General features: G+C 37.4%; 1 protein-coding gene and 1 long non-coding RNA gene across 6 annotated transcripts in view; one reads left to right on the forward strand and one right to left on the reverse strand.

Moving 5' to 3' along the window:
- Positions 1–9,969, forward strand: part of bru3 (bruno 3) — a 556,696-nt gene extending 546,727 nt beyond the window's left edge. For 4 of the 5 annotated variants that reach the window (XM_065218091.1, XM_065218093.1, XM_065218092.1 and 1 more), the window contains one exon: positions 46–9,969. The gene's annotated coding sequence lies outside the window, so the exon portion shown is untranslated. The remainder of the gene's footprint in view (positions 1–45) is intronic. The other variant, XR_010517464.1, reaches the window with a different exon arrangement.
- Positions 9,970–10,040: 71 nt separating this feature from the next.
- Positions 10,041–27,817, reverse strand: part of LOC135698203 (uncharacterized) — an 89,897-nt gene continuing 72,120 nt past the window's right edge. Inside the window, exons 2-3 of the long non-coding RNA XR_010517466.1 lie at positions 10,242–19,064; positions 10,041–10,132 (exon numbers count right to left, since the gene is read on the reverse strand). This is a non-coding gene — a long non-coding RNA (uncharacterized LOC135698203). The remainder of the gene's footprint in view (positions 10,133–10,241; positions 19,065–27,817) is intronic.

Genomic DNA, 27,817 nt, shown 5'->3' on the forward strand with positions numbered 1-27,817 from the left:
TCCATATTTTCTTTTCTTTTCTTTCCTCAATTGGTAAACCTTTAGCTGAAGCTTTAAAATACGAAGTAAATCCTTAGACAAAACAAAACAAACTATATCATCAATTAAAGAAAAGTGAAAAATACAAAAAACAACCGACAAAATCTTACACACTAAAAACTAAAAAATTCTACTGTGAGCTGCTACCACACTGACATGGCGCACTTTTGGATGCTAGAATTATGCGAGAGATAAAAAAAAGTCATCCCCAGTTAAACAGCAACAACAACAACCGCCATCACAGCAAATTTAACTAATAGGCATGAAAAACAGGCAGAAGAAAGCAAACTCAAGTCCAACTCTAGTCAAAAGCCGCAAACCACACGAAAGTCATTAGAAAAGCTATCCTCCGCCCATCCCCCCATCTTGCTCTTTCTCCATCACAGGACTTATATAGTGAACTCCTCGTAGCGAGTGAAAAGTTTAGTCGCCACCTTTTGCACGATCCTTGAGTTGTAAGTTCTCCCGAAAAACAAAATAAAAATATGAAACTGATAAACCGTGATTAGAATCATTATGTGAGAGCACGTGAAACGAGCCTGGAACCGAACCCATTGCATTGGATGAATGAAAAAAAAAGAAGATATCTCTCAGTTGGAATTCATCATGCTCTGTACATTTTTAGATATATGAAAAATAAAAACATATATTATATATATACAATTCCTAAGAATATTTATACATTAGATTGTAACAATGAGGCAGAACATGAGGGAAGGTTTTTTTTTCTGTTTCAACATTTTTTCATCGTGCCATTTCGGGGAAAGGACATAACCAAAAAACAGGAAATTTAAAAGTAAAGTAAGTTATTTTTCGTGCGAGACAAGAATTCAAAGTTAGACTAAGGATCAGCGCTGCGTACTTTTTGGCATACCTACGCATGCGGAGACGACTTTTACCGACAGGAGAGTAAACTGTGCGAACAAAAATCATACATAAATAAAATTGAACCTAACCACTAGACCACTGAAGTTCTATATACATAAATTAAGCGAAAAATACCATTACATAGGAAGTTAGATAAAAAAGAACTTATTAAAAGGAGTATTTAAAATTAAAACCAAACACTAGTGACGTAATAGAGCAAAATGAATGGGGATAGGTAGCGCATCCTAATCGGAACTTTGTTGGACTGCATCACAGAAGAACAAAGGCAACGTGCTATTTTACAGTAGCATGAGGGGAAGCTGATCTGGCCCGTGGTCGAACGGGAAGGCAGAAAGAAACAATTGCCCATCACTTAGTATACTAGCTAGAAGTAATTTATCTATATATTGAGGAAAATGGAACACATCCACTAAACACATTTACATTGAATTAAAGAAAAAAAAACACTAACAAAAAAAAACACAACACACAATATATTTGCATTACACGGCAAAAAAACATAATTATTGAAGTATGACTTAGTGATCGAGCGTACTTAGAGAAAATTTAACAACCTAAACGGGCTGGATTAACAGCTCGGAGTTACTTATTACTTACCACAAGTAGCATGCTTGGAAGTAGTTTGATTGTTTTTAAGTTTCATCCTTTATTGAATCGCATTTATTTATCTTCACATTTGAGCATCATTTTACCTATTTCAGTATTAATTTATTCAACTTATAAGTACTCTGTATCTGTAGCCATGAGCGTCTATTTTAAGTTCCAATCCTGCCCCTATTCTCTATCTCCCGTCGCTAACTAACTGATTTTGTGATTTTTAAGTGCAATATCAATACATTGTTTTTGTCTAGTCTTCTTAGAAGAGCGAATTTACTACTTGATAATACAAATTTGTTAGAGGCACTAGTGCTGTGTAAAAGAAAAAAAAATGAAACTAGGTTTAATTAACTATTTAATAAAAGATGACAAAACCAAGTTCAGCTTGCAGAAAACCAACTACTAACGACCCCCCCTTAACAATGCGTTATAAGCTAATTAACCACCAAACAAGTAAGTGAACAAACCTACATTCATTCGAGATGAATCTACAGCTAAGTGAAGCCAAAAATGAGATAAACTTGTGAAGGTTAAAAAAAAAGCCAGAACAAAACCACGTTAGAGAAATGGGTGAAATACCAGAAAACACGTATTTATTATGAAATATAGTTCGAAGTGCGAAATAAATACAGCATACCAAAACTAGGCAAGATAGTACTGTGTATAGTCAAGGCAGTTTTTTGTCTCCTTCCAGATTTGAGTTACGCGAGCACCACACACTCACACACTCTAACCTAGTTTAATTTTGGAGCACTAGTCGAAGGAAATTGATGAGTTTTGCACATTAGGTTTCCTCCCCCGGTGCCCTCCTCCCTCGGAGTGCTGCGGGAGAACGCGAACGGTACGGTAGAGTTCTTCACAAGCGGTAAGTCCTATTCCTGAACACAATGTAGAGGCTGTAGAGTTGTATCGGGTTTTTGTTGCTGTCCTGTCCAACTGTCCAACTTGCTGTGGAGGAGAGGGTTGACGCTTCCGGTTAACCACCCACACGCAGGTCTCTACCGTAGATCAGCAGGATAATGTGTGTATTAAAAATCGCGCTGCAGAAAAGTGGATTTCATGGCGAGGATTACCTATATTTTTAATTAGAAAAGTGTGAGGATTAAGTATGGTTTATGCACTTCCTTCCTGCAGCAGCGGTGAATGAACGAACTCTGACGAGGTTCGGTCTTGTTTGGATGATTTTGCTTCCCTTTATTTGATGGATGATTTATCCGGAACGTGGGGGCGGCGAGTTTCATATCTCGTTCTTATGATGGCAGTAAAGTGGGATTGAGGGTAATGAAGCTTTTTAATTAAAATTAGAAGTTACCTTTAACGTTGGCTTCCGATTTTTACTTTTGGGTTGAATTGTAGCAACTTATATCACAATTAAATTAGAGCACAACGCACATAGAAGCGCAAAGATACATTTGTTGAGTTAGAGTCCTTTTAGTTACTAAGAGCAAAAATCAAACAAAAGTTTAGCGCACAATTTTCGAACGGTGACTACAAAAAAGTGAAGCTTCCGTTTGGGAAAATGGTACCCCTCCATCGTTTGTATCGCTATGATCCCTCTGAATTCACACAAAAAGTTAAAAAGCTAGGTAATTCAACAAATGGGCTGTGATTTAAATGTTTTATTTGTATGAAAACTCGGACTATTTTATCTATAACCACTATCGATGCTAGAGATTTTGTGTTCCAAACCATTTGAATCAAATTGAATGTGTATAATCGAACGTCTGTAAAACGATGCTAGTGACACCTACTACTACTACTACTACTACTACTACTACTACTACTACTGCTACAGTCTGCCCGGCATCTGGCAAACTATTGTATCTGTGTACAGCTGTACAGAACGCTGGCTGATGTAGCGAAAACAAAATCCGGCATAGTTACTTAATTATTTTCCAAAATCAAAACCAACACCATTCTCGATGTTTGCTTGTAAAACTGTTGAATCCCATCAATTCAATAACTCAATAATCGAGATGAGATCGTATAGTGGCTATTGTTCTCAGTGTTTCCGTTGTTGATGTGAAACTCGAAGTTAATTACTACTACTACCACGTGATTAGGGCTGTCGAAGAAGATGAGCGAATGGAAATTGAAACAAACCAGTACCTTAACACCTAATAATTAGGAAGTAAATCGAGAAAATTAAGAAAATTATTTACAACAAATTAATGTCGTACTCTTACAATAGCTGTCGAGGAGATTGATTGGTTTTCTTTCAATAATCTACGAACCGACGAGGAGGTACCATCGATCCAACGGGGAAGCTTCGTAGCTTACAGGGAAAAAAGTCACCATTTTAAGGGAAAAGTTCCAAGTCCTCGGCCATCGAATCCACCGACTGCAGCCAAACCCTATTGCCAAATATTAATTGACGCATTTAGACCGTGTAAATACTGTACATTTTTACTCTAGTGTCATAATCTCTTTAAACAAAAAAAAAAGCTAAACACTTATACCTATAGGGAATAGAGTACCACGTAAAAAAAAAAACAAAAAGAAAGGAAGCGAAAGGAAGAGAGTTGATTAAATCATATCAGTTTGAAAGTAATTATTTTTAACAAAACAAACATACCTATACCTATACACAAAACAAAAAACACCGATATACTTAACGAAAAAAAAAATCGCATATATAGCATATAGTTTTGAACAAACAAGTATAAAAAGAACAAGAAAGGACTACAGCCCAACGAAAGTGAACCCACCTTTTAACGAGCATGCTTTCGATTGGTTTCTCCCCAAACTTCCTTCAGCCTCACCTCGCCTGTGTTCCCTTGCTCCTCTTGATTGGTTCCAAACCAAAATACTGTTAGATATGTTTGGCTATTGATGGTAGAATGACCAGTAGAAGTTTACCTAGTGCCGGCAGCTATAAATTATCCTCGTCGTTCGATCCGTGTAACCAGCTTCCGTTGCCTGTAGAAGATAAACAAAAACCTAATCATTAGTAGAATTTCGTTTCCCCTTCCCCTCAAAGCTCCTCTATCCCACCCTCGCATTATAAACTGCTCTACACACAATGTTTAAGCATGATTAACCTCGTAGAAGAAAATGATTTCACACCTCCCCCTTTTCACGTGTTGCATTGTTTAGGAAAAGCAGCTACTGAGAGTTAAACAAAAAGGAGATTAATCACCAAAGGGACAACACTAAGAAAATAGAAATCAACTTTATATATGCCCGTATCAAATCCGTACTGAGATATACATTTAAATGATCAATGCAGATGTAAGAAAAAGAGAGAGAGAGCGCGAGAGAGAGGTAGTTTTTAAAAGACGAAAGATGTGAACGAGCTCGGTCTCTGCGCCTTTCACACCCAAACACACACGCACCTACGCATAGCGAAAGGTTTGACTGTGGTTGACTGACACGTACTCTCCTCCGTAGGGAATGATTTGGTTTTTGATGTAGCAGCGTGATCATACAACATCACAGTCACAAAGAGACAGGCGACTTGTCCAACGCTTATTGCGTCAAACTAAAAACAAAATGGTTGAGACTCGCCGACCGGGTTTGAACAATCCGTTCGTGAATTGGTTGAAGAATGGTGCTGTCGGGATTCAAAACGCTTTTACGAAATCAATATAACCAGGCCGTTGTATTTCGCTCAAATTTTAGTCCCGTTTACTTTAATTCGCAAAAGTGAATATTAGAGTAAATATCAGTCACATGCAGGCATAGAAAATCATTTGCATTCATTTCGTGCATTAATTTACATTCGTTTGCCTCTAACTTGTTTCATCAACAGCATTCCGCAAAATTATGTATAGAGCTTTTGTAGGTTTTGTTGTTAGCTACAACTTTTGATAACAAATCCGTATCTCTGATGCATGACGAATCAGAGCGAACAGAAGCCACTACTGTTTTTCAGTGAATGTATTTTACATTCACTGAAAAATAGTAACAAGTTCTGCCCGCTCTAGTTCCTGATGCATAAGAGATAAAGATTATGACCAAAAGTTGTAGCTAATAACAAAACCTACAAAAGCTCTATACATCATTTTGCGGAATGCTGTCGATGAAAAAAGTGGGAGGCAAATGAATGTAAATGAATGTATAAAATGAATGTAAATGATTTTCCATGCCTGGTCACATGCCAGCTAAAATGCTCGAATATGAAAAAAACATCGAGGAGAATTGTACTCAGTCAATGAGTGACCGTGGCTTATGCGAATTTTAGTAAACAGATCTCAAATTTGAGTGAGATTCAACGGTCGTTCGGAATCGAGCGGTGACTTCGGCGAGATTTCGTTCGTTCCCACCTAGCTTTCGAATGTCTTCGTTGAACGCAACACCGACCAAAAGTAGGTACCATGGTTTGGTCTAAGAGTCAAACATTGGAAAATTCATTAACTCGCACGAACACCACAGAAACTAAACAGCCTCAACCTCACCTACAAACAGATTGGCGAACGAGTATAAATTCTTCGAACCAAGTCACTCTGCAGGTAGACTTGGAACTGACAGCAGTAGAAGGAATGCATATAAACTGATAAGACAGCCGAACAATTCTACAGTGAGCATGCATAAGGGCGAATACGCGATGATCGATTCTCTTCATCGACTTTCTCTTTGCATTGCTACAGCTAAGCGAAACAATTTTCTAGAATTTGTTCAATGCATAGTAGTAACAGGTTGTATTGACTATCAAAAGCAACAGCAAACGCACCGAGAAACGTTAAATCTAGCGAGTTATTAACAAAAGAGAAAATCGAGGAAGAGAATCGATCATCGCGTATAGGCCCTTATGCATGCTCACTGTCGAATTGTATCTACCGAGAGAGAACCCGATTGAATGCGGGTAAACCTGAACACTAACGATTCAAATAGCCGAGTGAGATATTTTTTGGCTCAATGATTTGAATCAGGCCAATTCGCATCAGTTTTACAGTATTTACGTGACGCTTACGATAATATGTTACAGTATAATACTTTTCTCCATGTTGAATACCAATTTAAACGTTAAAATTTAAAAACAGCTTATGCATAATACTATAAAATAAAAAGTGATTATTTCTGCAAACTTCTCACTCAGAATGCCATCGTAAAAATCTCAGTATTTGCATCATTCATGTTACGCTCAGCTATCTGTCTTGCTCACTTCTACGTTCATCGATGAAAATAGAAGCAATAAAAATACGAACGAAATCAGTGCGGCTTGCACAAGCTACTGATCGTTTCTGATGTTGCATGCGTGTGAGTGAGTAGTAGAGGGAGGAGGGGCATAGTGAACAGGTGGGGCATAGTGTGCATCCCACAGTTTGGCCCTGGATCTCTAGCTGCATGAAACAAATCAACTGGTAGTAGGTTCAATATCATTATGATATTGATCCTACCACCAATAAATTTGTTCCGAACGGCCGGAAGTCCAAGCTGGTGCACGGGATGCTCACTATGCCCCACCTGTTCACTATGCCCCTCTAACCCCTAAATGAAAAGTGAAACGATTTTTCCCATGCTTGCTGAGAGTATTTATTTTCGGTACCGAAATAACCCACTAGCGACAATCGATTTTACTCTCATTCTGTACGTTGAACATAGTGTTTGAAGAAGTGCGCTGCACAGCGCAGATTGTGCAATTACAGCGCACTAATTCCGACACTCTGTTTAACGTACAGAACGAGAGTAATATCGATTTTCGCAAGTGGATTATTTTAGTTTTCAACTGTACCGACAATATATTGTTGTGTTCAGAGCGTAAAATTATTGACTGCCTAGGCTGAGTGTGAAAGCACTGCACTCTTCAATCCATCGCTCTGTGCAGACCGTTTGTACCAAACGGTAAAGAACGAGGCAATGAAAGAGCCAACAAAAACATTCAGTCACTCACGAGCAGGCGACGAACACCGCTTGCCTTCGCTCACACAGCATGTAATTGAGTTATTTTTCCATAGAAAATGTACGCTCAGTCATTCAAAACAAATATTGGGTAGGTACCATCAGGGCAAAATAAACGTGTTGACTGAGCTACTGACTGAGTGCTCGGCTGTCAGTGACTCGTTTACCTCTCAATGATTCAGACTCTCACGAGGCAGTGAATGAGGCGGCAGCTTCATATTCATATCAAAATGACTCAATGAGCCGGACTGTTTTGCGCACTGGTTTTGTTAATAAGTGATTCTATTTAACATGCTGGCACATTTCCAACTGCATTCGATTTCAACAGCCGAATGAGCATTTTGAAGAAGTCTAGCTTTGCATTGACACACGTAAATTATGATCACGTTGTACGATGATTGTTTTAGAAATTCTTTCAGCTTCTTCCTTCTTTCGTTCTATTTCTGTCAGCACCGAGTCGACGTGCAGAGACACTTGCACTCATTCCGAAATCTGTTTTATCAATCGAGTATGCTATTTTTTGGTTCTGTGGTGCCCATGCTAGAGAATTAAATTTTCCAAGCTTGGCTTGGATGAGCTCAGTTAAAATACTTGATTTTTGTTCAGTACTCAAACAATTCCCCACATAATTAAAAATTGATTTCCATCGTAAAACCTCTTTTCTTAAATTTTGAGCTTTACTGGCAGAAACAAGGAACTTCTTAGCGAGCTTGTATACAATTTGGTCGATTCATGCGACATATCGCCTTAATTTGCATGAATTTTTGAGTAGATTAGTGCCAAATCTAAAGCGTACAACGTGTGTGCTATAAATCGCAGATATTTCTATCGGTGTACAGCATTTCATACCACTACACTGTGGTTCCTAGCTTCTAAATATACGTTGAAATATCGTGCGATTGTCATTTGAAAATGTTAGTAATTGCACTAATTGTACATTCCTTGGCAAACAAGTTGGCTTCATACGACTTCTTTTTAAACGAATTTAATTCGCTTTGTTTTCTGAATCCAGGTTGCCAATCTCTGGTTTTGCAAAGCTTAAATTAGCTGATTTTGATCTCTTGACCTTATATTCGTTAAAGCGCAATTAATGTATCACGATCCAGATACCAAATGTGAATAATACCGTCGAAGGCTTTTATTTTGAGAAGATCCTTCTTCAATCTGAAGATCATGACTCTTTTGGATCATGATTTCCGTAGGGTAATATGATCTTAAATGCACCCCTGAGGTTAAATGTCCCGCGTTGTTTTTCATAGCTTTCCCATTGTCAATTTGTAGATTTAACGAGCAGCGTTGTTGATTCAGTACTTGAACTAGCATTCTGGCTCATCAAATCCCAGAATTAGTAATGGAAAAGCAACAAAAACCACGCGGGTCCAGTTAACCACAGGGATGCGTCATGGATTGTTCTCCCCTACCTAGACTATAGTGGACGCCCATTAGACGATCATCAATCAATCAATCTTTATGACAATACTCCGCAGGGTATCGTCGTAGTCAAATTTCAAATCAGAAACAACGACAGTCTCTAATTCATTTAGAATCTATTTTGGACTGCATACGTTCAATGATGAGCGACAGCTAAGGCGAGTGTTTCAAAATGCGATGTCTTACGTATCGTTGCCCAAATGAGTCCCAGAAAGGCTGCCAATTCCATCTAGGAAGACATCAACTTGCACATCCTTTCAGAGTCACTCTTCTGCTCATTTCAATTCATGTTGATTAAAAACGGCCAAATCCAGCTTGAAGCTGTGCTGCCAATTTTCGAATCCTGCTATTTAGAAACGATTCAACAGAAGCACTCAATCAATTATGTTGTCTTTTCATCTTCCTCAATTGGGTTCTTAAATTTAAAAAAATATATGTCGGTATTTATACATCATCTGAAAGAGCTTCGTTTTCTGAGCTCAACGGTAGTTTTTTCGAACCCATTCTCGATTTTTACATCAAGATGTAAAGCAAAATAATAACTTTGCATTTTGACACCTAACTAGCTCGCTCCCATACAAAGTCCTTCGGAGGGGCGCTGAGATGTTGATTTTTGCAAAGGTAATCGCATCGGATTTATATGCATTTACCTCAATACCCCTAAAGAACCCAAGTGAAGATAAACTGTTTCAAGAGAGCCACATTTGCTGTCAATTGAGTCACGTTCACTTTCGATTAGGCTCTCTAGGATTATTGATGTAATTACATGTAATCTGCATAAAAAAGTGGAACCGACATCCAAAATGCAGTTTAGTGTGGAGCGAGCTGTTACTCCGAATAGATTTTTTTGGATCGAAAACAAAACATCATTGTGCTCAAAAAATTAAGCATTTTCAGATGTTGAATAATAAAATAATCGGTATATTTCTTAAAATTTAAGAAAACAATCGTGTTGTTTTATTTTGAAAAAAAAACGGTTACTATACATCATCTGTAAAGGCTTCGTTTTCTGAGCACAACGATATTTTTTTTCGATCCCATAAACTTCCATCTCTATTTTTAAATCAAGATTTAAAGCACTGCTTGACACTTAACTAACAAATTGACAGCTCGCTCCCATACAAACTCCCACCGAGGGGCGCATCGGTTGTGATTTTTGCTGATGTAATTGCACTTATTTAAAATAGTGCCAGTATACCAAAATTTATGAAATTTTGGATTTCGGTTCGATGTTTAATGCAGATAACGAATATGCATTCACCTCAATACCCATATTGAACATAATTGATGTATGGCAGTGATAAAACCAGAAAATGCTTCAGAATAGACATCCTAACTAACGATTTTAGCTGCAGATTAGCTTATACAGACAAAAATTGGCTTATACAGCTAATTTTTGCCTGTATAAGCAAGTCTGCAGCTAAAATTGTTTGTTGGGATGTCACTCGGATAATGAATGACTCAATATTGAGTCAATATCGGACCAAAGTCAATGATGGGTTGATGTCTGTTGGAAGTCTAGTTGATTCCAGATTAATTGGGTTCTTTAAGGGTATTGAGGTAAATGCATATTCGTAATCTGCATTAAAAATGGAACCCAAACCCAAAATTTCATCAATTTTGGTACACTGGAACTATTTTAAATAAGAACGATTACATTTGCAAAAATCACCTCATTAGCGCCCCTCGGTGTCACTTTGTATGGGAGCGAGCTGTCAGTTTGTCAGTTTAGTGTCAAACAGTGAAGTTGTTATTTTGCTTTAAATCTTGATTTAAAAATCGAGATGAAAGTTTGTGGGTTCGTAAAAAAATATCGCTGTGCTCAGAAAACGAAGCTCTTTCAGATGATATATAAAAACCGATATATTTTTCAAAATTAAAGAACCCAATTCAGGTTTTTCGTCAGAATGTCAACCAGAGTTCCATTCAATTCAATTGAGTGATTTCAAACGTCTCTCATTTGAAGGTGACCCAAGTTTCCATCAACCGACGAAGCAGATCGATATTTCATGCATTTGCATGCAACTCAGGACCGCAAAACTATGGATTAGTGGTAGAAAGTTTAATCCATCTGTCCATTTGTTGGCAATGTCAACGGGTTAATTTCGGAGGAAACTCATCGTCACTCGCGTGCGTCAGTTGCCGTCAGAATCTCTCCGATGTGCAAGTAGTAACGAGGATGGTTTGACCAGGACAGAGTTGTTACTTTAGAGAACTCTCCAACTTGTGTAATTTATGTATGGACTCGAAAATTTGGATTCCCACGCTTGCAGCCTTTAATTCAAGACGTTTAGTTAACAGAGCGTAGACTACGGGGACGTTTATCTAAACACTGATGGGTGGCACCTGCATTCCGAATAATTTTTTAAATCAACAGTATGCTACGCAAACGTAAGCAGAATCGTTACTGTTGACGAACACGTGGAACTCTATCTGAACGCGAAGTTCTATGAAAATGGCTGTGACTTGAGTGACGTTTCCATTCATATTTTTACAGTGTATTCTACTGAGGAAAGTAATGCGTCCAAAATTGCCAATGAGTTTACAGTTCTACGTTCGACTCTTGTTGCCCTTAAGTACTTCTGGTTTACAAGGAAATACGACACAAATTCCACACATATTTCAAACCGAGCACATATTCAGTTGTTTTCCCACGTGTATAAGAGCGAAATCCTTCGAGATTGCTGGTTCTGCTTCTCCGATTCAACATTTCTTCTCCGTTGAATAGAAAATTTCGTGTTTTGAATCCACCCTTCCCGAGCAGGAACGAATATCTCGATACCTTAAATTGGTGTGGATTAGCGTGACGTGAGGTTAAATACTAAAAAATGTCCCACAATACCATTCCAATAGCAAATTACGCAAATGAAATACCAAAACAATACCACACAAGTATTCTTTTGGTATCCAAATATCAATGTTTGTGACTTTCAAAGTAATTTGCATGAAATTTTTTGGTATTATTCTTCGGTATTTTACCTCTTATGTCAAGCTGATCAACACCAAAGGTTGGTATCAGGTCAGAATTAGATAGTCATAAGTTATTTTCTTCTGCCTGGGTTGGAATGGACGAGCTTTAGTTCATTAACCGCATCCACAGTTTCGTAAATCGACATGAAGTTTTCTAAGTAGTTTTCCGCGTAGTGATGGTCCTATACAAGTTCTTCACATACTGTGCTAAAGTAGGAGCCTAATATCGCAAAGAGAACAATTCTGTCAAGAAAAGTTGCAGCGACTTGATAATAACTGTTTTACAACAAAAGTGTTACTAAAGATAGTAATATCCATGACTTAGCTCCGCAAGACTTGATGTTGCAGAATACATACACCTACACTCTTCAGACCGTAGCTTTGAGCTTGATTTGCAAATATATCTCCCTGACATCGCAGGGCGAGATGAAGCAGCCGAACCTACCAACCTAATATCTCCAGATACAGCTACCGAAAACAAGCAAAACCACTAAGAACTTTGGACAGCGAAATGACAGCAAGTTGCGAGTTGATCGATTTTGAATGATGACTACGTTTAGGGGAATGAACCGCGTTGACCAATTTGACTCTCGAAACTTTCAAATACCCTGGATGTCCAAAACTTGCTTCAGTACCTAAGCAACATTTCAAATTTAATGGTGGTTTTGAAGCATTCTGCAATCCTAAATAATGATCTACCTATAAAACCTTAGAAAACGAAAACTGTTGCCTGGGTTTAAATTCCAGGAAATCCCCGAGAACTTTTACGCAAAGTCGCTGACTCTTCAATGTAGACCGATCCATGCTCATGGTTCCTGGCAACTTCTCTACTAGTTCCAGCACCAATACTTGTTGTGATGATCAACATTGACAAAATACAGATTCTCATAAAAGTCCAAGTTCTTAAGATTGTTTCTAGCGGACATGTGATGAGCAGTTTTGAATCATATATTAAGTGATCGTAGAGTGATGATTACTTGTGGTTTGCTAACTGATCATGTCCGACGAGGCACCGTTGAAGACGAACGAAGCTTTTGGTGTAAAATTATCCACAAATAATCGTACTTTTCTACATAAAGCTCAGAGCAGCTGGAAAATCTCTCAGAACCCGAAGATGTTTCGGCACCAGAGTATCAAAGAATCACATCCCTAGTAAAACTGCTAGACTATTGTAAGTTTTAAACATCTATTCTAATCCAATAATGTTATTTGGGATGCCACCAGCGAATAACGCAGCACGCGTTACCGGTAGGATTCGATGCCATGCATTGCCATCAAGTTTCCGTGACTAGAAATCAATAATATAGGCCTAATTCTAGAATAGCATGTGAAAAACTCATATGAGCCAATCTTCCTTTATCAGATTCTGCTTTTGGATTGCCTGAATGAATCCTCATCCGTGAGGAATCGTCGGTTATATATCAACACATCTGGCACATATGCCCTTTTCACATGTTGTTCTGGTAATATCCAAAAAGGAACCTTCTCCGGACCAGTAAAAGTCTATCAAAATCCGTTGAAATTGATCGGTCAAAATGTACTGCTTTGTTCAATTGGAACATATCAGTTTCCTGGTGACAGTCTATCATACTTCTACTAAAGGGCTTTAGAGTAAGCAAGATTCTGTCATTTGGCAACCTTTGGTTTTATGCGCAGAGACGTTTATAATACAATAAAAGCCCTCGAAACACTTCAGCACCATTCGGAAGCAATCGCCCCGTCGACATCAAATGTGAATCAATCCTAGTGATCCAAACAACCAGCCATCCATCCATAGATTAGTGAACCATCTTCTAGCTAGCAAAACAATCTTCTGTTCTGAACTTTTTCTCTTCATTTCCTACTATCTACTTAAGCTCAAGCTGAACTCGAAAGCTAAGTTTGCGTTGAATCTATCAAATCGCTCCGATTGACGGAAGCCTCTATCGAATGCTAGAAACTATCCTCTAAACAAAACTCAGCCATCGCTTCACTATCACTTAACCGCTAGTTTTGTTAGGAGTAAAAAAAAAAAAAAAAAAATAAAACAAAAAAACTAATGTATACTTTTAGGCCCTTCGCAGCACGTCTACATGCACTTTCTGAGCACACCCATCGCCCACTGAATTCATAACGAAGCGAACAAAAACAAACCCTCTCTTTTGTAGTTTACCTCTTAAGCACAAATGTTACTGCTAAGCTACTACTCGCACACTCTTTGCCATTTGTCAAAAAATTTTCACTGTCGGTTTTCCGTGAATGCTTTCACCTACTCACAACCCACACAAAATAAATAAACACGTTTTATGCATTAGTTTTACTTTGCTATTATTTATCAAACAAAGACACACAGATTCACACATTCATCCAACGGAAAACAAGTAAAAGTGCTGCGCTTACACGTGCAAGCTGAGCGAGACGAAGTTTGCAGTTCACGATTGAAACCACCGTGAAGGTATTGCCATTTCAGATGAAAATCAGGTTTTTTTGGCAACCGCAGCACCCAAAACATGCCGCGCTTATCAATTGTGATGTTGTTTATTTTTATCAGAATTGGCAACATTATTCACACAACACACGCATATACTTAGTAGGAAGTAAGTATTTGACGCGATGATTAAACTAAACCAACCTATTAAACTAACATGTAGCATGTAGGATGCTGGTGCGGAGAAGCAAGAAAAATATTTCATGAAACATTGTATAAACTATAGGATACAGGGTATTTCTTGCAATTATAGAGAAAAACATGTTGATTGACGAAACTATTATTATTGAAAAGAAAAAAAAATATGAAAAACAATTTAGATGAAAAAAAAATTATTGACGATACCAAGCAGCCATTTTTCCTTTTTGCAAGAAAAAAAAAACATTGTTTGACAAAGCGAAGGTACTTAAGAGGAGAATATTCTGTTTTGTGATATGAGAGATGAGGAAATAAGATAAACAACTATAAACAAATTGATAACTAATAACCACATTCGAAAGGAAGAGAAAAACAAAAAGTGTAAACAATAACGATTGAAGAATTTAATAAAATAACGGAAAATTATCATACTGACTAAAGCAGCATACAGAACAAAACACATCCATATTATTAAATCTCTTCTCTAATTAAAAACAAAAAAAAAACATTTCAACTTTTCCAATGTCCCCAACATTCGGTATCGTTCTGTTCGACCTACCCATTTCAAACTATACCATTAACGAAAAAAAAAAATGGAAAAAGCACTGACCTCAACCTATCTCCCACCCTCATCGTTTCATTGGATCATACTTCTTCTCCTTGGAAACCGATTATTACAAAGTAAAGGCAAAACACGTTAAATATGCACGATTTTTTCGCATTTTTACCTATTACCGATTTTAGAGCTATCAAAAAAAGTTTAGTATTAAAATTATTGAACAAAACCAACCTAGAGGGAAACCAAAAAAAACAAGTAAAAGTGTTGCCAGTCACTTTGCATTATGAAGAATATACTAGATATATACAAGTATTTGAGAGAAAAACTAACAAAATAAAAGAACCGAAGTGGTGGGAAATCAACCGCAGTAAGGTAAAGCACTATTGAGGAGATGATAACAATTGTAAATTATGCGATATTTAACGCTTCATATATATTTAGTATAAGAAAGAGGTAAATCTGAGGCAGAAATACAAGCAGAAGTAAACATACAACTACTGAATTAAATCAAATTTTTAGAGAAATTTTTCCATTGGTTTTCACGGCTGAAGATGAAACGAGAAATTTTTGAAACGAACCGTCGTTTTTTTCCAGTTGGACGCAGTTTTGCACCTACCTGGATAGTGGGAAAGTTGACGCCAGAAAAGGGTCAAGTTAAAAATGTTTCTCAGTTGGCTTTGAAAATCTTCAACATCCATGGAAAGCGTTGATTGGAACGCCGAAAGAACCGAAGGAAACTGAACCGAATATCAAAATTTCAACGCACAAGTAGAATTCTGAACCATTACTACGTTGAACAAAGCCAAAACAAAATGGCGTCCTCTTTTCCACTGTTGCCAGGTGGTTTGTTCTGCCACCATACCTTGCAGTGAATCTGGGAGCTCTCCATCCTTTGTTCTGCCACTTGCTTTAATTCTAACCTGGTAGAAAATCAACCCCCTTCCGTTCACACCACAACACTTTCAAAATATACACACACTCACACTCACTTACAATAACTTAACTTAAAGGTGGAAAACAAAGTAATTTAAACATACATGGAAGAAAACTTTAATTATTGCGACAATATCGTATTATAATAAAATAATTAAAAAATTGAAATGAAGCCTTAAAACATGTATATGCATCATAGAAAAAAAAATGCCGATTGTGCATGACTTAAGAAGAATATGAAGATTATAGCGCAGCGGGAATAAAATCGGAAAGGCAATTACAGCCAAAGACAGGAAAAAGGGAAAAACACGTTCCAACAAAATGCTGACAATGTACGAAATATCCAGCAGCACGATAGAACAGCACGAATACAAGCAACATGCCCTTCTATTCGACCATTTCAATGGTTTCAATCAAAGAATTTTCTCTAAACAAAAACAAAGAAAACATGATAAAGTACTAATTCTATGAAAAAAAAATACACGCAGCTATATGATGTTTAAAACCAATTGAACATACACGCCAAGTCATACAAAATCAATATAATTACAATGCTAAAAAAAAACGAGACGCAAGGCAAAAACCAACAAGGAATGGAAGCGAACGAATCATAACCCAAACAAACGGCTTAGTTATTCTCGTCGGTTCCTTCGGAATACCGCTTCTTTGTGCCCCACCCCCTTTTCTTCTTTATTCATTTTGAACCTTCACTCAAACCACCCCCCCCCCCCCCCCACACCAATCACCCGAACAACCTTCCCTCCGAGTTCGAGAGACCGAGTCGATCGATGATGTCCTACTGCTATGATCTTATCTCTTTTCAGTTGAACAATTTTGATTGTATCTCCACGCAGCCCAGCGTATGTAATTGCAGTTTTGAGCACACTCTAAAGTTAAAGAAGTAAAAGAGAACATATGAATTTATTTGGAAAATAAAGTAAATAAGTAAAGTAAAGAAGAAGAAAACGGCGGAAGAAAATGAGTATAGTACATAAAAGTATATATTTATAAAAAGTAAAATTATTTATATTGAAGGAAAAAAACCTAAGGAAACAAATGTAAAAAGAACTATGATCTAAATTTTAAGTACAACAGTATTAGAGTAATCATAAAATATAAATTAATGAAAAATACTGGAACTAGTTTAAATTGACCTATTATTTAGCGCAGAACTAGTATTGGTGAAAGAAAATCCATTTTGAAGTCCTACGAGGAGTACTTAGTATTCATGAAAAGTCCTTGAAATTAGGTAATTTCAATGAAATTTGATGAAATTATGAACATCACACGCGATAAGAACAACATCCAACAATTGAAGTGGAATGGAAGGAAAAGTATATTCAGAAGTCATATCAGGCAAACTCTAAAATAAACTTTTAAAAAGTAAAATAATAGAAAAGAAAATCAGCTTACATTCATTATATTAATTTCTAGGAAAATTTTATACGTACTCGATCAGAAAAAAAAAACAAGCATGCCCTAATGTATATCACTCGTACACCACCAGAAAGATACACATTTACACAGACACCACTCCCACGCCCTCACTCGTAAACATACCTACCAACCAGCTCATTCGCAGCGTACAGAAAGAGCCAACTGACATTGTAGCCTTCCATCGTAGCTGCTTCATATCAGTGCACTCGAAACATTAGAATCCATTCGTTCCAGCCTAATGGTACGCTAGCCATCATCGAAGCAAACGCCTCTTTCTGTTCGCCAGTGAGCTAAAACTCACACTATTTCAAAAACATCAACACAATAGCAACGGAATACTATAAAACACAACTACAAGGGAATATTTGAGGGACGGACGAAAAGCGTACTAATCAATTATCGACGAGAAACAAGTGAAAACAAATTGCAAGCCATATTATATAAACTATACAGAAAAGATCCTAAAAATTGAACACAAAGTGAAACATTTCCTTAGAGAGAGAGAGAAAAAAAAACGGAAAAGAAACTTAAAAATATGAACAGAAATTTTAGGGAAATGCATTAAGCCACTATCATTATAAAAAATAGCATTACACACAAATATGAAAAAAACAAACAAAAAAAAAAACAAAACGGAATCATATAACAAAATAGTTAAAAGAAAAAATGCTTCATTTCGAATGAAAGTCCCCCATATTGACCTTAAACTAATTCAAACAAACAGAACACATACAAATAAGAAAAAAAAACACTTCTGTACTGAAGAAGGAGAAAAAATAAAACTAAAAAACAACTATATTTGACCACACTTTATACACAAGAAAAACACACTTAAATATACAATAATTATTATTTAAGACAAATTATATCTATCAACTTTTGTCATCAATTAAATAAAAAATTTAACTAAAAATTGCGATAAAACAGGAATATTGATACTACATTTGGCAGGTGAAGCCCTGCCCGCGGCAAGATTCGAGCGATGTCCGTTTTTTCCCAAAAACATTTCTTTTTCGTCGCCTACTCTGTAGACGAAGCGCACCACATAACCTCCCACACCCATACCATAATCCAAAACAACACCACGACGAACATGTCTCGGATCAGCCTCGGGCAGGGCGGTTGCCGTGCTGATTTAGAGACTTACATTCTTATTAGCGAAAAGTGAAACAAAACGGTAAAACTAAGTGAAGAAAAGAGCTGAACGCTACGAGATGCAACAAAGAACAAGAAAAACAGATCGTGGCGGAAGATATTTAAACACATATTTAAGGTAAAAAGGAAAAGTCGTTACGAAAGAAGAAAAAAACACAAAAGCACGGAGAAGGAATACTGAAGCCGAGTAAAAGGAAGAGTAAATGAATAAAATGCCAAAACAACTTGTTTAGTTAAAAAAAAGTAAACAAACTAGCAGAGGAGATAAGAAAAACAAGTTAAAAATATTATAAAAGAAAAAATACAAAAAAAATAACTTTGCCATTTTATTGATAAAGGACGAAGGAACATGAATTATTATTATCAATTATTATTAGAATGAAAGTAAACGCAGAAGAAAACGCAAAAAAATAACTAATTTTATTATCAAATTATTACTGATTGATTATTAGTATGGTTCTATTACAATTATTATTACCGCAAAAGAAAAAAAAACGCGATACAGAGGAAAACAGAACATGAGAAAACAAAAACATTGAATAATTTTGTATAGTGGAGAACCCGAGCCGGTAGCTTCCGAAGGCCGTCCAGTCACTTCCCGAACACACACTTGGAGCTTGCATTTTAGTCATCAAACAAAGAGCTACTGTATTGAAGTAAATTGCCCCCAACCGTAAGAAAAGCAAACAAAACAACATACAATTGGTCTTACGTTTTTGTTCTGAAAGGGCTGTTACACCCTTGTCTAATCCCCCCTCCTCTTTGTAGTGGCAGCGCATTGCAGCAGCGTACATTTGCTATCGCTAGAGGGCATATTGAGAAATTGACTCATTAAACAACATAACGGAATACAGGAAAAACAATACTAGAAATATATAGTTCGTTTATTTCGGCTATTGCAGAGTAAAACAAATTAGCGCCTGCCGCATTCCCATAGTGTAGATGTTGATTGCTATTAGTGAGCTACATAATCACAGACACACAAACAAGAACAACAATAAAACGTCACTTGTATGAGCAGCCAGTGTAGGGGGTGCTTGAAACCACAAAACGTTGAGAAGGTGGTTTGAACGGAAGAAAAGGAAAGGAACGTGATTTGGCCTCGCAAGAGACTGACTCGGTTTATCCAGAGATCAAATATATTATTATATATGAAGAAACATATTATTAACTTTATAACAAAAGAAAAATAACAAAATAAAGTTAAAAATACACTTTTAGATGGGAGCTTTTTATTCTTGCTTGATGACACGACCCCCTTTTCTCAGACCACGCGAAGGTACATTTCCAATGAGAACAACTCAAAATTAAGTCGGATTTCAATTTTCTTCAAAAACCTTCTCGAGTATAAGTTAAATCGAGGAAACTTTTACTCAGTCCATGAATATACTCGTAGACTGAATATAAAGTTCCGTTTGTTGGAATAGTACCGTTCGTAGAGGGTTACAGGGAGACTGATCCAGGTCTGCAGCATTCTTTAATCTCCTTGAAGTGTTCTCCGAAAAACAGATGACGATCTACCCGGACCCAGGACCGTCTTAAGCACCCTTGCGGCCCCTGTTCTATTTTTTGCGGGGGCCCCTATGATTTGATATGCTTTAAAACCATGATAAAACATGCCCAAACAACCAGAATGCACGTATATTCAAAGTTGTTTTAGTGATATACAAACATATATACAAACAAACAACTCGTATACAATGCAAAGAAATGGCTTATACGTACAAAAGTGGAGGCCATATACGTGCATATTTTCGTTTAATTTTAAACGAGTTGATTTAACATCATATACGATTTAATCTGTAATAACAAATTCATTTTTAAAAGTCTTACGATGTAATCCGATTTAATTTGTGATACAGTACGACGGAAAAATGAGCCAACGCATATAAGTCGGAAATTTGCATTCTATACGATTTAACTGAAACATAATGCGAGGTATGCCATTCTTATAAGCGATTTTGACTTAACCTGTAGCAATTTACGATACTGTCTGTACATTGTTATACGACTTCTGGTTGTCTGGGTGCAATACTACTTGGGTTCAGTCCATATGCCAGTAATTAGTTTGAACAACTCATTTTTTCTGCTTTAGTAAGCCAAAATATGGTGATTACCTCTTACCCCAGCAGGCCTGGGTTCAATCCCAGTTGGCGTCGCCGGGATGTTCTGAGGCATAACATAGTAAAGCCGTTGGTCCCCGGTTCATGCGTTGATGGGTCGATAGGTAGGGTCCAGGTGTGGGAGCTTCCTCCCTGGCGTCGGTAGCATTGGTGCTCAGCATGGAAAACAAGATCGACGGAGAACAAATCAAGAAAAAAAGCCATAATACTGAAAACAAACTAGATGACCTCATAGTGCATTGAAGAAAAAAACACACACACACTTAGTTCAATGAAGATCACAATCATCACCTACGTGAGTGGTTTGTGATTCAAGGGAAGCAAGAAACGGATTACCAATATATTATTGTGAAATGCTCCGTAGGTTGCCTTCAACCTACTTGTTCCATCTCACCTTATTTCGCTGCTCCTTTTTGTAAAACATTGGTCTTTGTTGTATTGGGCAGCATTTCTCAGGTGACCAGTAAACCAAGAAATCTGAAAAATCTAAAAAAATACGGGAAGTCGATGTCACCGAGAAAAAAAGGAAATAACCCGTGAATTTTTATGCCAAACCGCGAAAAAATTATATTTTTTAGATTTTAATTGTTGCACTTGAATACAAGCAAACCAAAAGTCTATTACATTGAATGATAGTTGCAATTCCTATCATCCTCTGCAGCCAATCCCGCAACGAAGGATATAAGCTGACCTTGCAGACGATGTAGCGGAAGACGGGGTAAGAACCTTCGAATTTTGCCGTTCGTCGCGATTTGGAGCGATCTGCACTTTGTACGTATGCAGTCCCTCCTGGTCCTTGGCTCTCTGAACGAAAGACTTGGACAGATTCAACTTTTTGGCCACATCGTTGACCGAAGTATTGGGATTCCACTTTGACGCTTTCACGACACGCTTGTGATCCTGATCACTAATAGAACATCCATTCTGACCGCATTTCTCCTTCCGTTCGATGCTCAAAGTTTCTTAGCAACGTTCAATCACGATTCCGAGTTGTTTTCCGATGTCCCGATGAGAGAGTTGAGGATTTTTCAGGTGCTTGCGCAAAATAAATTCGCGACGTTGCTTTTCGGCTGAAGCCATTTTTTCCAACTTTCGAAAAACTGACAGCGATAAAAATACAGTGTAAACAATACACTCTAAACTACTTCTACCCAAATTTTCAAGAGAAATTACCCAATGGGTAATTTTCTACAGCGTTTTTTCCGTGATGCAATTTGATGTGGGACACCCTTTATCCTTCATCAGCGATTATGAATACCAGAATATTAACAGAGCGTTTTCCCAATGAAATGTGCAGCATCATTGATTTTGACGCTACAGTTTTAAAAGCACTTCACTATTGCGGTTAAATTTTCGTCGTGTTCTTCCTTTGTTCTCCCGAAAATCATGACGTCGTCTAAGTAATTAACGCCCCCTTGCATCCAGCAAGAGCCACTTCTTGAAATAAATCCGGGGCGTTAGTAAGCCCAAAAAGTAGCCTACTACCTGTAGACTCCATCTCCAGCGAAAAAAAAATGTGTGATACCGTGGTATTACCAACAACGAAGCGCAAAACTATCGATCCATATCTTTTGACATTTCCTCAATAATACCACTCGGCAGGCTTGATGGAGCCTCTCTCGCGAGTTTGAAATGAGCCGAGTGTAGCATTTTTCTGATGAGTAGAATGCCTAGGGTTTTTGATCTAATTTCTGTTCTACTAAGCACAACCCGCGCTTTACCGCTCTTTTCTGAACGAGTTTTAACGAAAAATGGAATATTTTTGTCAAAGATGATTTCTAAATTTATTCACCTTTCCATACGGTTCCGTTGAATTTGATAAAGAGTCACAAATTGTTGAGATAATGTTTAAAATCTAATACTGCTTCTTGATTCTAAATTCGTTCTACGAGTTTCAATTCCGTCGTAACGCATTGAAACGCCATTAGATTTCCGTTGTCCTACGGATAAACGTAGAAAAAGGGGACTCGCTAGGAGCGCTTCTTTTGTTTTGAGAACAATGAGCGTAAATATTCATATAATGCGCTCTAACAGGTTTACGTTGTAGCTAATGAACCAACGCAACGGAACAAACCTATTATTGATTTGTGCATGGTGAAATCATTGATATTATTGATCTTTTCTGATCGATAGAACGGAAATGGGCGATTACGACGAAGTAGTGCTCTACCCTACTACCAAATCATGCCACTGAGCTTCAGAGCTTGTGAGCGAAAGGGTATAAAATGATAGTGAGGTTTGCTGCCATTCATGTTCATGATTTCTATCACACGCTCTTAAAATGGGTTTAGACTAGGCAAGTCAACTCAGTTGAATTCAATCGGCTTGAAGAGTTGAGCCTGGTTCAATTTTTTTTTTCAATTCAAGTGAGTTGATCAAGTTCAATTCGCGTTCAAGTCAGTTGCATTCAACTGACTTGTTCAATTGACTTGCCCTGTCTAAACCCAGCTTTACTCTCACTCTGGGTGAACTCTGAGTTTCTTGCGTCGAACAAAAAAGTCATACGGAGTCTCGAAAAGCGCACCCCACGTCAAATCATCCTCTCGCTGAAGTTCACTCTACCTCTCTCTCGAGGAGTTTTTGTTTACTTCTTCCATATTCCTGCCGCCACTCACTCGAGGTGGGGGCTGACTAAACTCGCAGGATAAGAGTGTTTTAAAATCTCCAGTGAGTTTGATGAGTTTCAGCAAACCTGCCACTCGGCAATAGATTTTTGAGTTTCTGCCTTGTGGCTTCCTTAACCCTTTGTCTGTACCTTGGGGTCAATTTGACCCCAGGCCACTTTGATAGGCTGTAACTTTTTTATTTGTCGATGGATTTTTCTAATTCTTTCACGACTAGACGCGTCCACCGGAGCTCTGTCATACTTGATAAAATTTACTTCAAAATACTTGAAAAAATATTTATTGGAAAACATTTATTGAAATACTTACGTTGTCTGTACCTTGGGGTCAATTTGACCCCAAATTCAAATTGCTGTATCTTAACGAATTTTCAATGGATTTCTTAAATTTTAAATGTTTTGCATAGGTAATTTATTGGACTTCCCTTTACAATTATCAGATTTTTTAAGGGGTGGATATCTCAGGGGGAGGGGCCATTACAAAAAAATACCCATGAAATGGCATATTTTGATGTTAGAAATGTTTGTATCACGAGATCCCAACCATATAGGATGTTGCTTCTTTCTGTAAAGATGTTCAAAATACAAGGTCTTCAAAACTATCGATAGTGTATGACAGAATTCACTCACTAGATGGCGCTAACATGAAAATGATCAAGTTGCGAAATCGTAAATAAACATTATATAACGTTATCTACAGATCCTGCACATACAGATGGTTCCATTCTTCAGCAAAGTTGTCCAGATAGACAAGACGTATCTTCAAAAAAAGAGTTTAGTTCAGAATTCACTCACTAGGCACCACTAGAGTGACACTCATTGGCATTGATTGCCTTAACTTAACATATGGACTAGATAGAAGGTTTCCGTCTTAGGTAAAGTTGTTTAGATGGACTAGACCTATCTTCAGGACTAGAGTTTAGTTCAGAATTCACTCACCAGGCAGCGCTAGTGTGAAATCAATTATGAATTGTTTGCATTAGCTTAACACACGACCTAGATAGAAAGTTTCCGTCTTGGGTAAAGTTATTCAGATGGAAAAGATCTCTCCTAAGGTAAAAAGTTAAGTTCAAAATGCACTCACCAGGCAGCGCTAGTGTCACATTCATTTTAAATTGTTTGTCCTAACTTAACGTTTAGACAAGATAGAATGTTCCCGTCTTCGGCAAAGTTGTTCATATGGACAATACCTATCCTATGGTAAATAATTTAGATCAAAGTTGACTCACCAGGCGGCGCTAGTGTGGCATAACTTTTTCATTGTTTGCCCTAACTTAACATATGGATTAGATAGAAGGTTCCCGTCTTCGGCAAAGTTGTTCAGATGAACTGGACCTATCTTCAGAATAAGAGTTTAGTTCAGAAAACACTTACCAAGTTGCACCAGTGTGATATTAATTTTAAACTGTTTTCCTAACCTAACACATGAACTAAATAGAAGCTTTCCGTATTCAGCAATTTTTTTTCAGATGAACAAGACCTATTTTGTGGTAAAAAAAAAGTTCGGCACAGGATTCACTCACCAGGTGGTGTTCGTGTGACATTAATTTAGAATGTTTTGCCCTAACTTAACATCTTAACTAGATTGAAAGCTCCTAACTTAGGCAAAGTTGTTCAGATAGACTAGACCTATTCTATGGTAAACAGTTTAGCTAAGAATTTACTCATCAGTTTTCACTGTTGCTTCACATTGTTTCGAGTTATATATACACAACAATGACATTTTTCCACAAATCTGGTAATTCCTCATCCCACGATTTACATGCTCCAGCATAAATTAGCAATCCCAAAAATGCATAAATTACTTTAGAATTAGTATCTTTCCATTTTCTATAAGATCCACCAGGATTATTTTTGAAAAAACACGAGCTTTCCTGTTAGTTTCACAGACGACGATTTTTACAATATAGTCATCAATGAACTGTTTAAAGGCATCAACCGCATTCAACACATCTCTTCTTGCACTTACGGATAATCCCCGTTTCTCACGTGTTATCACATCAGTGGGAGGTTGTGTTTTTGGAATAACACTCAACAAACGACCATTTTTTCCAACAAACATGTTACCTACATCCGGTTCCGTAACGTCTGCATCTTCTTTGTCATCGGAAGACATTTCCTCGTCATGGTCAATACTTTCTTCATCCGTTTCATCAAAATCAGAGAAGTCACCATCAAAGTTATCATCGATTTCCGCGTCCATTGCTAATTGAAATACAAATCAAATATCCTTCAATAATAATAAATAAAAGTATCACTTACTCAATCATCCAAGAGTATGGTAGAATCAAATGGTAATTGAGAATGAAAAACTTACTTCGCATTAACCAACTTGTAGACCTCTTTTCGTTAGTATTGGTTTATAGTACAAAACAGGTCACAATTACAGATTATGTACAGAAAAAAAAAAACAAAAATAAAAAAAATAAAAAACAAGCACGGGAACAGACCTATGAGCTTGCTTTCGTCTGACAATTTTTCGATATGCTTGAGACAAAGAAAAGTTTCAAAAACGTTTTGCGCAGTTAATCTTGAATCCCCCCGATAGCGCGGTGGTTGATGCCGTCCATCCACCGTACTTTCTCGGTTGTCTTCCAACGAATTGAGGTGATTTTTTGTCGGTGCCAAGTTTATGGTAGGCCCAAATCACATACAGAAAATCAGATCAATTGGAAAGAGAACAGCCGGTAAATGGCGGTGGTAGCACGGCGCCACGCACCGCACATAATGGTATTAGTTAAATGTGGAAATGTTTAGTGGCGCTATAGACAACTATATTCTGTGACTTTACATCTACTATTTACATTGGAATGTTGTGTTGCGTCGACGTGACGTCGTCATTCGCTTGCTTAGACATATTTATCACATTTTTGCCTAACGTCAGAAAGCTGCCTTTTGTTTCAGACCTTATCTAATTGAAATCTGAACAACTTTGCCTAAGACGGGAACCTTCAATCTAATCAAGATGTTAAGTCAGGACAAACCATTCAAAATCAGTGTCACACTAGTGCTGCCTGGTGAGTGAATTCTGAACTAAACTCTTTGTTTTAGCATAGTTCTAGTCCATCTAAACAACTTTTCCTAAGACGGAAACCTTCTATCTAGTCCAAATGTTAAGTTAAGGCAATCATTTCAAAATAAATGTCACTCTAGTGGTGCCTGGTGAGTAAATTCTGAGCTAAACTCTTTTATTACAGATAGGTCTTGTCCATCTGAACAACTTTGCTCAAGACGGGAACCATCCATATGAGCAAGATCTGTAGATAATGTTATATAATGTGTATTTACGATGGCGCAACTTGTGCATTTTCGTTTTAGTGCCATCTAGGGAGTGAATTCTGTCATACACTATCCATAGTTTTGAAGACCTTGTATTTTTGAACATCTTTACAGAAAGAAGCATCATCTTATTTGGTTGAGATCTTGTGATATAAACATCTCTAACATTAAAATATGCCACTTCATGGGAATATTTTTACAATGACCCCTCCCTATAGTAGATCCACCCTCTAAAATTAATTTTGATAATTTAAACAGAAATTCCACTAAATTTACCTTACATAACATTTGAAATTTCGATAATCCGTTGAACCTTCGCTGAGATATGACAATTTGAATTTGGGGTCAAATTGACCCCAAGGTACAGACAACGTAAGTTTTTTTGGTACAGACGAAGGGTTAAACACTACCGAAATATTCGTACACACTAATCGAGTCAGTACGGTTTTACCGAGTTTTTGAATTGCGGAACTGTTCGGTAAAAGTTTAAAAATTTGTGGAAAATTTATTAATGAGAAAATTTGTTCTGAACCTATACATACTTAGTTCTGCTAATCCCATTTAATGATAGAAAATAAAATTGGTCGATTACATTGATTCCGTACGGATAACGGTCATTTGAATTTTTACCGACTTTTTCAGCAATTCAAAAACCCAGTAAAAAAATACTGACTCCTGTAAAAAAATCTTAGTGTGTATACACATTTCGAGCTGGAAGCATCTCTTTGTAGCATCTTTGCGAAACAGTAGGGAAATTGAATTTCGGAAATTCGTCAGGAATCGACACTACAAGATTAACCGAGCCTGTGACTGGTCACGCCAAAGTTACGAGTTCAAATCTCACAAGGTTCTTCAGGAACGTTTCGTAGTATTGCTTGTTGTTAACGTACGGCATAAGTTTCTTGAGGTCTGCGAGTATTTGTGCAGATAATTCCAACGGTATGTCCGTGATCGGGACAAGTGGAGGTAATTGCTTTCCTTCCAAATCGCTACCTATAGCAAAACAAAAGAAATTGTCTTCCATGGGATCTATTTTATAGCGAACTTTTCCAGGATCTCCGGTACTCCGGTTTTTCAGTGCCAAAATATCCTTGATTTCCATATCGATGACCTGAATTGGAACTTTTCGATGGATATGGGAGATCAAAATAGTCCAATCTCTTGATATTACTTGAGACCAATGGGCTAGTAAGTACAGTTATTACACACTTAGATTTGTTTTTGCCTAGATCGGCATTTTATTTTGCCGTATCTCAGTGCATATCTTGCGGAGATTCAGCTAACAAACGGGAATATCGCTGAGATCTCAGAAAGTCCCCGTTTGTTAGCTGAATCTC

This window comes from Ochlerotatus camptorhynchus, unplaced genomic scaffold, assembly GCF_037179485.1.
Source record: "Ochlerotatus camptorhynchus isolate MF236.1 unplaced genomic scaffold, CSIRO-AGI_Acam_v1.1 ptg000083l, whole genome shotgun sequence".
NCBI classification, from domain to species: domain Eukaryota; kingdom Metazoa; phylum Arthropoda; class Insecta; order Diptera; family Culicidae; genus Ochlerotatus; species Ochlerotatus camptorhynchus.